Source organism: Eulemur rufifrons, chromosome 2, assembly GCF_041146395.1.
Source record: "Eulemur rufifrons isolate Redbay chromosome 2, OSU_ERuf_1, whole genome shotgun sequence".
In the NCBI taxonomy this organism is placed as follows: Eukaryota; Metazoa; Chordata; class Mammalia; order Primates; family Lemuridae; genus Eulemur; species Eulemur rufifrons.
This window is the reverse complement of record NC_090984.1, coordinates 81,836,883-81,851,261: the sequence shown is the minus strand read 5'-3', so window position 1 is coordinate 81,851,261 and position 14,379 is coordinate 81,836,883.

Here is a 14,379-nt window from a genome sequence, read left to right as displayed (position 1 = left end):
GACAACATACCCTGGGAAAAGGAAGCCCTATTCCATGAATGGTGCTGGGAAAACTGGATAACCACATGAAGAATGAAACAGGACCCATATCTTTTGCCATACAAAAATTAATTCAAGATGGATAAAAGACTTAAATGTAAGGCATGAAACCATAAAATTCTAGAAGGTAGGTAAAACTTTCCTAGATTTCGGCCTAGGCAAAGAATTTATGACTAAGACCCCAAATGCAAATATAGCAACAACAAAAATAAATGGGACTTGATTATTAAAAAGCTTCTGCACAAAGGAAATAATCAGAGTAAATAGACAACCTACAGAATGGAAGAAAATATTCATAAACTATACATCCAAAGAACTACTATCCAGAATGTACAAGGAAATCAAATCATCAAGAAAATAAACAACTCCATTAAAAAGTGGGCAAGACACAAACAGACATTTTTCAAAAGAAGAGAAACAAATGGCCAAACATGGGAGAAAAAAAAGCTCAACATCACTGATCAGGGAAAGGCAAATTAAAACCACAAAGAGATACTACCTTACCCATGTCAGAATTGCCATTATTAAAGTCAGAAAACATAGATGTTGGCATGGATGCAGTGAAATGGGAATGCTTATACACTGTTGGTGGGAATGTATATTAGTACAACCTATATGGAAAATAGTATTGAGGGTCCACAAAGAACTAAAAGCAGACCTACCATTTGATCCAGCAATCCCACTACTGGGGATCTTCCCAAAGGAAAAAGAAGTCATTTTATCAAAAAGACACCTGCACTCATATGTCAAACATACAGATAGATAGCAGTAAATTCCACTGTTGGATAGAGTACGGTGACTATAGTTAACAACCAGAGAGGTCTTGAAATGTTTCCAACACATAGAAAAGATACTCAAGGTGATAGGTACCCCAAATACCCTGACTTGATCATTACACATTCTATGTATGTAACAAAGTATCACATGTACCCCACAAACATGTACAACTATAATGTATCAATTAAAAAAGAAACTAGAAAAAGAGCAAACAGAAAAAAAATAAAGACCTAAAGAACAGAGCAGAAATAGATGAAATAGAAAACAGAAAAATAGAAAGGAGAAAAAAAAAAAAAAACAATCTCAGTGAAACCAAAAGCTCTTTCTTCAAGATCAATAGCATTAATAAGCCTCTAATCAGACTGATCAGAAGAACAAAAAGACAAATTATTAGTATCAGCAATGAGAGAGGTAACAAGACTACTGACTCTATATATTAAAAGAATAGGATATTATGAACTTTTGCCAAGTATAATGAATTTTTAATACTCAGCAATAAATAAACTCAATAAAAATGGGCTAAGATTTGAACAGGCACCAAATAAGCTTTTTTTTTTTTTTTTTTGAGACAGAGTCTCACTCTGTTGCCCGGGCTAGAGTGAGTGCCGTGGCATCAGCCTAGCTCACAGCAACCTCAGACTCCTGGGCTCAATCGATCCTACTGCCTCAGCCTCCCAAGTAGCTGGGACTACAGGCATGCACCACCATGCCCGGCTAATTTTTTCTATATATATATTTTAGTTGGCCAGATAATTTCTTTCTATTTTTAGTAGAGACGGGGTCTCACTTTTGCTCAGACTGGTCTCGAACTCCTGACCTCGAGTGATCCACCCACCTCGGCCTCCCAGAGTGCTAGGATTACAGGCGTGAGCCACCTCGCCCGGCCCAAATAAGCTTTAAGGATGATGGCAAATAGCACATTTAAAAAAAAAAAAAAACTTAGCATCATTAGCTATTAGAGAAATGGCTAACAAAAAATGATTGACCCAAACAAGGTGGGCAAGGACAGAGTAACTAGAGCTCTCCTACACACTGATGGTGAGACTGCAAAATGGTACAACCACTTTGGGAAACAATTCAGCAATTTTTAGATATTTAACCTAATTTCTAGTTATTTAACCAAGAGAAATAAAAAAAAAAACACCTTTCCATATAAAGATGTGTACATGAATGTGCATAGATAGCAGCTTAATTTATAATGGCCCAAAACATAAATGTCTGTCAATTGGTGAATGGGTAAGTTATGGTATATTCATACAATGAACTACTATTCCAATGAAAAGGAATGAGCTATTCACACAAAAACATGGATCAATCTCAAAATTATTCTGAGTGAAAGATACCAGATAATTAAAAAGTACATATTGTATAATTTGATTTACTGCATATAAACACCAAGCACCTGCAAACTGATTCATAGGGACATAAACCAGACAGGAGTGGAGGCTGTGGCAAGGAGGAATGGAGGAATACAAAGAGGGACAAGGAAGCCCCGGGGGTGGGTTTCTCAGGTATTTATTTATTTATATAAAGATAGGATCTCACTCTGTGGCCCAGCCTGGAACTCCTGGGCTCAAGGGATCCTCCCGCCTTAGCTTCCCCGGTAGCTGGGATTACAGGCTTAAGCTACCACATCCAGCTAATTTTTTAAAAAGTTTTTGTACAGACAGAGCCTCACTATGTAATGCCAAAGTGCTGGGATTATAAGCATGAGCCATCACAGGTTATATATAAATGTCAAAATTTACCACATTGTATACTTTAAACATGTTTTATTGTATATTGGATCTCAATAAAACCATTAAGAAACAAAAGGGGGAAATTTGATAGAGAGAAACTTAGAAGATAGGTAGAGGAAGAATGTACAATTATAGTAGATTAATAATTATCTACATTCAGATTTCTACATATATACTCTGTATGATATTTCTATGTCTCTTTTTTTCAGATTGTTTCTCTCATTTTGGTAACAAAACGGCATAGTGAGTATGCTAAGCTTATTTTCTTTTTAAACTCCAAAAACACATGATATGATACTTAAGGTAGAACTTATGCAATTCTTTTCTTAAAGCTCAGATCCAATTTTTTTTTCCCCAGTGCCTTCTTTCTCTGTTGAAACTTACCAACATTATTAATACATACTTTTGTGAATCTCTCAAGTTCAGGCTACGTGTATGAGATGAAAAAGAAGTATGGGGCATGTTTCATGCCCCAGAAAAGTTTATAGGCTACTTATATGAGAAAGGACATGTACATAAAAATGATTAAAGACAGATATTCTTAGTCATAAGGGAAATGCAAATTAAAATCACAATGAGATATCATCTCAGCCCACTTAGAATGGCTTTTATCAAAAAGGCAAAAAATAACAAATCCTGGTGAGGATGTGGAGATAGGGACCTCTACACACTGCTGGTGGCAATGTATTTAGTAAAGCCATTATGGGAAACAATCTAAAGTTTCATCAAAAAACTAAAAATAGAACTACTGTGTGATCCAGAAATCCCAATATTGGGTAGATTTCCAAAGAGAAGGAAATCAGTATGTCAAAGAGATATCTGCACCCCCATGTTTATTATAGGAGCCAATAAACACAATAGCCAAGATATGGAATTAATCTAAATGTCCATCAACAGGTGACTGGATAAAGAAAATGTGGTGTATAGATACATACAATGGAATACTACTCAGCCATAAAAGACAATAGTCTTGTCATTAGTGGCAACACGTATGAGCTTAGTGAGGACATTAAGTGAAATAAGTCAAGCACAGAAAGATAAATACCACATGTTCTCACTCATCTGTGGAAGCTAAAAAGGTTCATTCACATCATGGAAGTAGACAGTGTAATAGTGGGAACTAGAGGCTGAGAAAGGCAGAGAATAGAGGAGGATAGGGAGAGGTTGGTTATTGAATACAAAGTCACAGCTAAATAGGGGGAATAAGTTCTAGTGTTCTATAGCACTGTAGGGTGACTAATTTATTGTAGTTAATAATGAAGTTAATAATTTATTCATAATGTATTGTCATTTTATAGTTAATAACTTCTTGTGTAGTTTCAAAAAGCTAGAAGAGAGGATTTTAAATGTTCCAAACACAAATGATAAATGTTTAAGATGATGGATATGCTAGTTACTCTGATATAATCATTACACGTTGTATATATACACATCAAAACACATCATTCTGTCCCCCGTAATATGTACAATTATGTGTCAATTAAAAATTTTAAAAGAGAGAAACGTTCTCACATACTGCTGATGGAAAATTTGGCAATCAAAACCTTGAAGCTATTTGCAAACTCTTTGTATTAATTTCTTATTGCTACTGTAACAAACTAGCACAAACTTAGTGTTAGGTCCAGAGTGGAGAGAGAGGGGCACACGAAGCCTCATGTGTAGCAAAATGCTGTTTATTTTGAGAATCTGGGTGCAGACGGGTGGAAGCCAAACAGCGTCCACGCTGAGGGAGGGGAAAACCTTGGGTTTTATAGAGGGTTTCTCCGGTGGGGGGAGTGAATACCTGGGCCAGAACAACTGCTGCAATAAATTTTTTTAAACAACTAATTTCTGAGGCCCCTGTGTCAGTCTCATTCTGCAGAGATAAGGGAGATGGGTAGCTTCGTCCTTAACAGTGGGGATAGGAATGCTGATTGCAGCTGTCTTTTAGATTTACAACATCCTTTGGGGACTCTCCAGACTCCTGCAGCTATTATTTTACAAGCCTAAGTTTTCCATTAACCACATTCAGTCCTATACATACTTTCCGGGTTCCCACCTGGAACGAACCTAATGCTTAGTAGCATAAAACAATACAAATTTGTTATCTTACAGTTCTGGAGGTAAGAAGTCCAAAATCAGTCTTAACTAGTCTGGGCGTTGGAAGGGCTGGTTTCTTCTGCAGGCTCCAAGTGGAGAATCTGTTTCTTTGACTTTCTCAGTTTCTGGAAGCTGCCAGTTTCCGAAAGCTGCCTGCGTTCTTTGCCCGATGGCTCCTTCCTCGCGCCCTTTTAATCCCTTGCTTCCATCATCACGCCTACCACGAGCCTGACTCCCTTTTACAAGGACGCTTGTGATTACACTGAGCCCACCTGGGTAATTCAAGCTAATTACCTCCACCTCAAGATCCTTAACTTCTTTTTTTTTTTTTTTTTTTTTTTTGTTGAGACAGCGTCTCACTTTGTTGCCAAGGCTAGAGTGAGTGCCGTGGCGTCAGCTTAGCTCACAGCAACCTCAGACTCCTCGGCTTAAGCGATCCTACTGCCTCAGCCTCCCGAGTAGCTGGGACTACAGGCATGCGCCACTATGCCCGGCTAATTTTTTCTATATAGATTTTTAGTTGTCCATATAATGTCTTTCTATTTTTAGTAGAGACGGGGTCTCGCTCAGGCTGGTCTCGAACTCCTGACCTTGAGCAATCCACCCGCCTCGGCCTCCCAGAGTGCTAGGATTACAGGCGTGAGCCACCGCGCCCGGCCCTTAACTTCTGATCATTCACAGTTCTAACTAATCAGGACTGAGATAATCAGGCCCGTGTCTATACATGCTTAAAATTCACAGGAGACTGTTGCGGAAGCTCTGAACGTCAATTTGTCCAGAGGTATTAGGCCTATAATAGCCTTGTGAATTTAATAGTAAAACACATGAGTGAAATACAATATTTGAATGTTACTACTAAGTGATTTGGAATTCTCAGAAGTTCTAGGAATTCAGGGGCCTCTGAGTAAAATATGAATCATAAGGAAGAAATCTATTTTCAAGCCTTTTATTTATACTACTCTTTCCTCTTCCTTCCCTGCTATTTTCCAGGACATTCCCTTCATCCCGTTTCAGTGGCTCACGGTTTGTTTTTTACCATATTCCATGTCTTCTAACATGCTACCTTCACATTCCTTAACTTTCTTGATTTCATTACTTCCACCTCTATTGCAACTACTGGCTAATTTGGTCACACCTGGTAACTTACCATTTAAAACTCTGAAATTCCCCTCTGACCACAACCTCCTGTTCATACCCTCCCATTTCCTCAGGCCAATGAATCTGCTCTTTGTCTACATTGTTATTTCTAGATCCTCAATCCTAGTCAGGAAGAGGTAAACAGCTTCACCAGCCAAAGGCACAGGATCTTGATATTTAGTGTCCTGTTCAGACCTGTCTTGACTAAAGGCATAATTTTGTTTTAAGTTTTTAAAGATACTAAGCTCTTTACAGTAAAAATTTTAAAGATGCCTTGACATAGGAAAATGCAGGACACAATATGGTTACTTAAAATTAACCCCTATTTTCCACCATTGTTTAGGCTTTTCTACATTTAAATATATTCAATGCCAACTACCTGTCCATTCTCAACTATTTCTATCTTTAGTTTTAAATTTTGACTAATCTCTTGGTTTGTTGGATTGCACCCTTGAATAGGTCTTTTTAGAAAGGCCCAAAATGTATTCCCTCCAAGTTTTTGTGTTTTGTTGCCTTTCTTTTTTCCTTTAATCTTCTGCATTTATTACCTTCTTAATTTGTTCCAAATTGTACAGATTTATTAAATCCATTTTTTCCCAGGTACCTCCACCTAGAGTCCTCCAAAGTCCAACTTCATTCTGGATTGATTGGGTTCCAGTTTTGCTGCACAGTCATAACACTGGGACTTAAATACATTACTTTCCTGAGTTAATTCTCTATTTCTTGAATCCCTATTTTTCAGTTTTTGTTTTGTTCTTTGTGTGTGAGAGTTTTTTCTCTTATTGTTAGAATTTATCTTCTGGTAATTTACTAGGATAGGACATATGAAAAGTGCACTTTCTAAGTCCCTTCATGCCAGAAAATGTCTCCATTCTCTCCTTGCTTTTGATTGACATTTGGATTTTGATTGACATTTTGGATGGATATAAAATTGTAAATTGAAACTGATTTTCCCTCATTTATTTGAAGGCATTGTTCCATAGTCTTATAGCAAAACTTTTGCTGATGAAAAATCTGACACTTGTCTCATTCCTTTATAATTGACCTTTGTTTTCACTGGAACCTTTTAGGATCTTCCCTTTATCCTTGATGTTCTGAAATTTCACAATGACATGTTGAGACATGGATCTTTTTCCATCAATTTTGAGAGGCGCTTGGGATACCCTTTCAATTGGGAAATTCCTTTCCTTCATCTCTGGAAAAAATCTTGTATCCAATTTTGATGATGTCCTCTCCATTTTCTCTGTTACCTCTTTCTGGAACTCACCTTTTCAGAATATTGGGCCCCTTGCATAAAGCCTATTTCTCTTATCTTTTTCCTCATATTTCCCATCTCCATCTTTTTGTTCTGTTTTTCTGGGAGATTTGCTTAACTTTATCTTCATAACTTTATTCTGAATATTTTATTTTGGCAACCCCTATCGTTCATTTCCAGAGCCTTTTTTGGTTTTCTGATTGTTTCTTTTTCAAAGCTTCCTGCTGTTGTTTTATGGATGCAATATCTTCTCTTAAATCTCTGTTGATGGTAATAAGCATTATTGCTTAAAGTACTCATCTATACTCTGAATTATCTGTTTCCTTTTGGGTCTATTTTCTGTTTGTTTATCTATCACTCATGTTGCAAATTTTCCTAAAATTTCTAGTGATCCTTGGTTGCATATTTATATTTAAGAATGACACGTTAAAAAATAAACATTTGGGAATGCTATCTGAGGGATCAGGGCCTATTGCCAGGAAGACTGCTCTCTGAGATGGGTTGGTTGTTTTGTTACAGGATGTACAAATGTCAGAATGCCAAGACCTTTGCTATAGGGCCATTGGATTTCTCAAAAAAACAAGATGAAGATCCCTTTTATAGGGAATAGATGCCCAGCTGCCTGAAATTCTGTGCATAGGAGGTCGAGGTTTGACTTTCAATTAACGGCCATCTTCCTTAATTAAACCAGGTACATGTGGGTCCCCGGACTCTCTGAGGCCTTTGACCACATTCACAAGTATTTCAGGCTGTGGCTTCCTCTGTCCTGCTTCATTGTCCCTTTACTTCCTCCCCACCTCACCTCACCCCATCACCCTTCATTTTCTAGACATTTATTAATGTCGTGCCTACTGATTGCCTATCTTAATGTCTCATAATGAGTTTATTTCCTCTATATTCTTTCATTGTCAATTAAGTGGGGTTCCAGGAGGGAGAATGGATATATTTATGTGGCCAGTCTCCACATGGAATGGCATTTTCCATTTTTTTCCTTAATCCTTTGCATTCTGGCTCTACTGAAGAAATTCTACTTAAACTTCTTTCTTGAAAATATGTCAAACAGATGTATTTTTCACTCCCTCCTTCCTCATAAATCATGTTTGCCTTGCACTCTACTGTTGAACTTATTGCCCAGAGAAAGGTCGGTAGACCCTCCAACAAAGCAGTCCACAAGATGGGGGGAGATGATAGAGAGGAAGTTCTCACGAGACATGAAATGGAAGTAGAGCATTCTTGGCAGGGAGGAAAAAGACCCTGAGAAAACAGAGTAGGTGGGAGGCTAAAGTAAGAGATGGTTGTGCTAAAAGGCTAGTTAAAACCAGGCACAGTAGCATGCACCTGTAGTCCCAGCTACTGGGGATGCTGAAGTGGAAAGATCACTTGAGACCAGGAGTTTGAGACCAGCCTGGGCAACACAGCAAGACTTCATCTCTTAAAAAAAAAAAAAAAAAAAAAAAGGCCAGTGAAATCTTCAACAGCTGTTGAAGACACAGGACTATTTTGATTCATTTTCCATTTGGGATTCTTGGAAATGCAGGGGGCCTCTGCATCAGCATGGAGTGGCCACAACCCATGAAAAAGGTAGTGTGTCTCACTTAGGGCTTTTGATATAGCTTGGCTCCCATGTTGTATGGAAGGCATGCAGGTGTTTCCACAGTAGACACCTATAATGAGAGCCCTGGGTACATTTTTATAGAGCTTGCAAAAAATATCTATGTTAAATATAGGGGAAAAAGTGCTTTTTCCTACTTTTACACACCACTTAACACAATACATTTTTTTTTTTTTTTGAGACAGGGTCTCACTCTGTTGGCCAGACTAGAGTGCAGCGGCATCATCATAGCTCACTAGGATCTCAAACTCCTGAGGTCAAGCAATCCTCCTGCCTCAGCCTCCCAAGTACAAGTGTAAGCCACCATGCCCGGCTATTTTTTTTTTTTTTTTTGAGACAGAGTCTCACTCTGTTGCCCAGGCTAGAGTGAGTGCCGTGGCGTCAGCCTAGCTCACAGCAACCTCAAACTCCTGAGCTCAAGCGATCCTCCTGTCTCAGCCTCCCGAGTAGCTGGGACTACAGGCATGCGCCACCATGCCCGGCTAATTTTTTCTATATATATTTTTAGCTGTCCATATAATTTCTTTCTATTTTTTTTAGTAGAGGTGGGGTCTCGCTCTTGCTCAGACTGGTCTCGAACTCCTGAGCTCAAACGATCCGCCCACCTCGGCCTCCCAGAGTGCTAGGATTACAGGCGTGAGCCACCACGCCCGGCCCCGGCTATTTTTTTAAATTTTTTATAGAGATGAGGTCTCACTTGAGGCTGGTCAAACTCCTGGCCTCAAGTGATCCTCCCGCCTTGGCCTCCCAAAGTGCTAGGACTACAGGCATAAGCCATTGCACGTGACCAACACAATACTTCTGACACCTGAAGCGTGGGGGTATTTCCCCACACACCAAGCAATCAGTTCTACAGCAGACACAAGCTAGGTGTCCTCTAATTCAATTCAATTCTGACACTATCCACTGGGTAGGATCCCACAGGTTGAGGGCTCAGTCCCACAAGAATTACCGCCCCCCCACTACCACCACCTTCAGATGCCAGTTGCAAGCCCCAGGTTGTGACCTGTGTTTCTGACTGACCAGCTCTAAATCAGGGTACCCACAACTTCCTCCTTGGGTTTGATAAATTTGGTAGAGCAGCATATAGAACTCGGGAAAACACTTTACTTACATTTACCAGTTTATTAATAAAGGATACAGATGAACAGCCAGATGGAAGAGATGCATAGGGTAAGGTACAGGAAAAGGGGCATGTGCCACCCTCCGGGAGCCTCCGCGTATTTAGCTATCTGGAAACTCTCCCAACCCAGTCCTCATGGGTTTTTATGAAAGCTTCATTACAGAGCCAGGATTGATAACATCATTGTCCATCGATGATCAACTTAAACTTCAGCTCCTTTCCCCTCCCAGGAGCTTGTTTGGTGGGGTCAGCTCCACCCCTCCAATCATGCCTCGGTTGTCTGGTGACCCCTTATCCTGAAGCTACTTAGAGGCCTCCAGCCACCAGTCATCTCATTAGCATACAATAGGCATTCATCTGGAGAGTCCAAGGATTTTAGGAGCTGTAACAGATATAAAGACCAAATACATGTTTCACAATATCACAACGCTAAGTAAAAATTGATAATTGCAAACAATAGTTAAAAATAAAGTTGAAGGTGGCTGAAGATAAGGCCCAAGTTTGGAAAGAAGATAAAAGTTTCTGGGGCCAGAGAAGCCAAGATACAGAAAGACCCAGAAGGATTAGACAACTGAAGTCAAAGACCAGGGTTGCCAAGAACAAAAACCTCATTTTGGCTACCTGTCAAGAGTTTTGTAACTGAGTCCAAGCTTGTACCACTTGCTGCAGGACAGCCAATAAGTCTAGAGACAAGCTGTTGGGGCAAGGAAAGTAACTTTTATTCAGAGAGCCAGCAAACCAAGAAAATGGCAGAAAGTTCTAAAGCAGTGGTCCCCAAACTTTTTGGCACCACGGACCGGTTTTACAGAAGACCATTTTCCACAGGTGGGAGAGAGGAGGAGAGGGGGATGGGTTGGGGATGATTCCAGCACATTACATTTATTGTGCAGTCAAACCTCTCTGCTGATGATAATCTGTTTGCAGCCACTCCCCAGTGCTAGCATCACCACCTCAGCTCCATCTCAGATCATCAGGCATTAGATTCTCATAAGGAGCACACAACCTAGAACTCTTGCATGCACAGTTTACAGTAGGTTTTGCACTCCTATGTGACTCTAATGCCGCCACTGATCTGACAGGAGGGAGAGCTTACACAGTAATGCCAGCGCTGTAAATATAGATGAAGCTTTGCTTGCTTTCTGCCACTCACCTCCTGCTGTGTGGCCTGGTTCCTGACACATCCTCCATGTATAGGGCTTATTTCCATTTTGGTTCTTTCTTGGACAATCCTTTACTGAATAGTTCACCCTTTTAAATTTTATATGCCTCTAACAAGAGAAAGTTAGAATAAAGACCTTGGACTGTCTTTGAGAGTAAAAATCTGGCATGAAATTTTATTTTTATGCTCAGGATGATTTTGTATAATCCTGGTATTTTAATTTTTTCTTTAATAGTTTTTGAATAAAAATGATTTTTTGTGGGAGCTAAATATTAAAAACAATTGATCTCATGGAGACGGAGAGTAGAATGATGTTTACCAGCTGGGAAGGGTATCGGGGAGCGGGGGATAAAGTGAGGATGGTTAATGGGTACCAAAATATACTTAGATAGTTAGATAGAATGAACAATATTTGATAGCACAACAGTGACTGTAATCAATACTACATTAGGGTATACTTTCAAATAACTAAAAGAGTGGAATTGGAATGTTCCTAACACAAAGAAATATCAAATGCCCAAGGTGATGGATACCCCAATTACCCTTTGATTAATTCACATTGTATGCCTGTATCAGAATATCACATGTACTCCATAAAGATATACAACTATTATGTACCCCAAATAATTAAAAATAAAAACTTAAATCAAAACATAACCAAAAAAAAAAAACCCCAAATATTTTAAAGAAAGAAAATCACCAATGTGTCTATTATCCCACAAGGGTAACTGTTTTGATTTTTCCATATTTCCTTCCGCCTATATGGCATAAAACTTTAGGGCTGAAAGACACTGTAGAAATCAGATGGTTCACTTTCTTTATTTTCAGATGAGAAAACAAAGATCCGGAGAGCTACCAGGTTATCCCAGGATCACACCTTATTATCTCCTCTAAAAGAAATTTTAATGCTAAATTAATAAAATAATAGTTGTTAAGACATGAGTAACTCCCTAATTGTTGATTTTCTCCACTGAGAATGCAACTGCAAGGGAAAAAAAAATCTCTATTATGTAATACAATATTAGCATTATCAAAGGCAATGTCTGGAGAGTTAAAACTGCAAAATCTGAATTCCTTTATAAAAATTCCTAGAAGTCCAGGAATTTCTAGAAAACAGATGTGAATTCAAAGCCTCTGGATTTAAGGATTTGGATTCAAAGTTCACATATTTGCTGTGCATTGCGATTGTTGGTGCAGCCTGCAGATTGTTGATTCTGAAAGACATCCTCCTTGATAAAAAGGCAAATTATATGTATTCAAGAAAGCACCTAATTGAGGCTTTCTCTCTGCTGTAATTCAAAGAATTGAAATAGTATTGAAAATAGGAGTACTTTGTAGGGAACATGGATGGCTTTCAAAACAACTGTGTTAGAAACAATCTGGACTTGCATTTGTGGGATTCTTCATATGCTATAGCAGAAAATGGCCCAAAATGGAAATTGAAAACTCCAGTTCGGATGCTAGTTTGCCACTAACCAGGAATGTAATCTGAGGCAAAACACTTAATTTTTCTAGTTTTGTTTCCATGTTGATAAAATGAGGTTAGCCCAGGTGATCTCAAAATATAAAATTCTATAATTTTTTCCTCTGTGTATGTGAAAGGTATTTTATATTTCAGTCTCTAGGAAAACCTCAGGTGTGAAGAGATGGCTTTAAAAAGGTGCTAGTATCTTTTTATTCTCTTCTGAGGTGAACTCTGGGTGGGAACCTGGCACTTCTTTGGCTCCCCCTTTTCTCCTTTGTCTCCCACCTTCATACTCTACCTGTAACAAAACCCAACTGTCTTTTCATTTCTCTCTCATCACTCTTTCTTCTCCATTCACGCTATCAACACTTTAGTACTCGTCCTTATTTCTGAACCACAGGAACAAGTAACTACTTTTCTAATGTTCCTCTCAGAATACAATCTGCTTCCATTGAGCTCCATTCTGTTTATCATTAAGATTTACACACCCAAGGGAGTAATCCTTGATTTCTTGATTACTTTCACATATTCAATCTGTCAGCAAATCCTATTGGCTCTCTCTTTAACACATGTCCAAACTACAACCACTTAGCATCTCCACCGCTATTACCTGGGTCCAAGTCAGCAATAGCTTCTGACTTATTCCCCAGCTTTGGTCCTTATCCCCATTTAGTGTAGTCTCATCACAGCATCCAAAGCAATGTTATCGAATCAAGTCAGATTGTATCACCCCTCTGCTCAAAGTGACTTTCCTTACGAGGACCTACAAAGCCCAGTGTGCCCTAACTTCATTGCCCACTAGTCTCTCCCCCTCATAAGAGTATATAAACCTTTTACTCTTCCTCCAACCTGCCAGGAACATGGACACTTGCAGTGATTTTTGCACTTGTTGTTCTTTTTGCCTGCAATACTTTCACCAAACAGCTGCATGGCCAATTTCCTCACTTTACCACTTAACTCCAATGTTACCTTCTCATGTTTTGCTTATTTTTCTTCTTTTTGTCTCTCTTTTCCATGACAGTAGGGATTGTCTTTTTGTTTATTGCTATATCACAAGCACCTAGAACAGAGTATAACATAATGGGTGCTCAATTATTATTTATTGGTTACTGACTGAATTGTGGGAGGTCTGTACCAAGGGAACATAACATCACACGGAGATGGAGACAGACACTAGATAAAATGTCTCATTTGTTTGCTCATGGCGAAACAAAATTTGACCATCTCCTTAATCTAGTGTAGTAAAAAATGCTATGCCTTTTGTTAATTGCAACATATGTTCTAGATCCCTTGTGAGATGTTCTAGATCTCAGGGAAAGCAATCTCCATTATTAAAGGCTTAATTTGGTCACTAGGAGATGAATTCTATTATATTTTCCAAATGTTTATCCTGTACATTTGGCAGTCCTGTTAAGTTATACAGAAAGAAGTAGGGTTTATTATTTTAGAAAATTCCCACTCCTGATCTTTAGTGCTCAAAGTCCTCAAAATTCTAAGGTGTAGTATGTAACTCCAAGAGAAAATCTGTGGCTATTAAAAACAGTAATGATGAAATAATTATAATATGCTAACAACACATTTATCTTAAATAAGAGTTATTATTATAGAAACTCCATTTTGGTTTTTTCCTCCGTTTTTTACTTTATCAGAAAGACGCACTCCCTGGCACGCAGGAGAGGATCAGTTAATATCTGTTTAATTAGTATTGAACGGATTAATGTTTTTTAACAGAAAAAACATCTAGACTGTTTGGTGCAGCATTAGCCTGAGGGTCGTAGTCCTTCAACTCTGCTAGCATTCTGCATTTTTTAGGGACCTGAGTTTACCAGCCCAGAAAACTCCAAGAGGGACGTTGTCACTCAAGTCCCGATGAAGAGAACAACGTCGGGGGATGGGGGGTGGGGTGTGCGAGGGGGTCACCGCCTCCTGTAGGTCCCGAGGAAAAAATCTGTGATTAGAGGGGGATCCACGACGTGAGCGTGCGACGGCCTCCC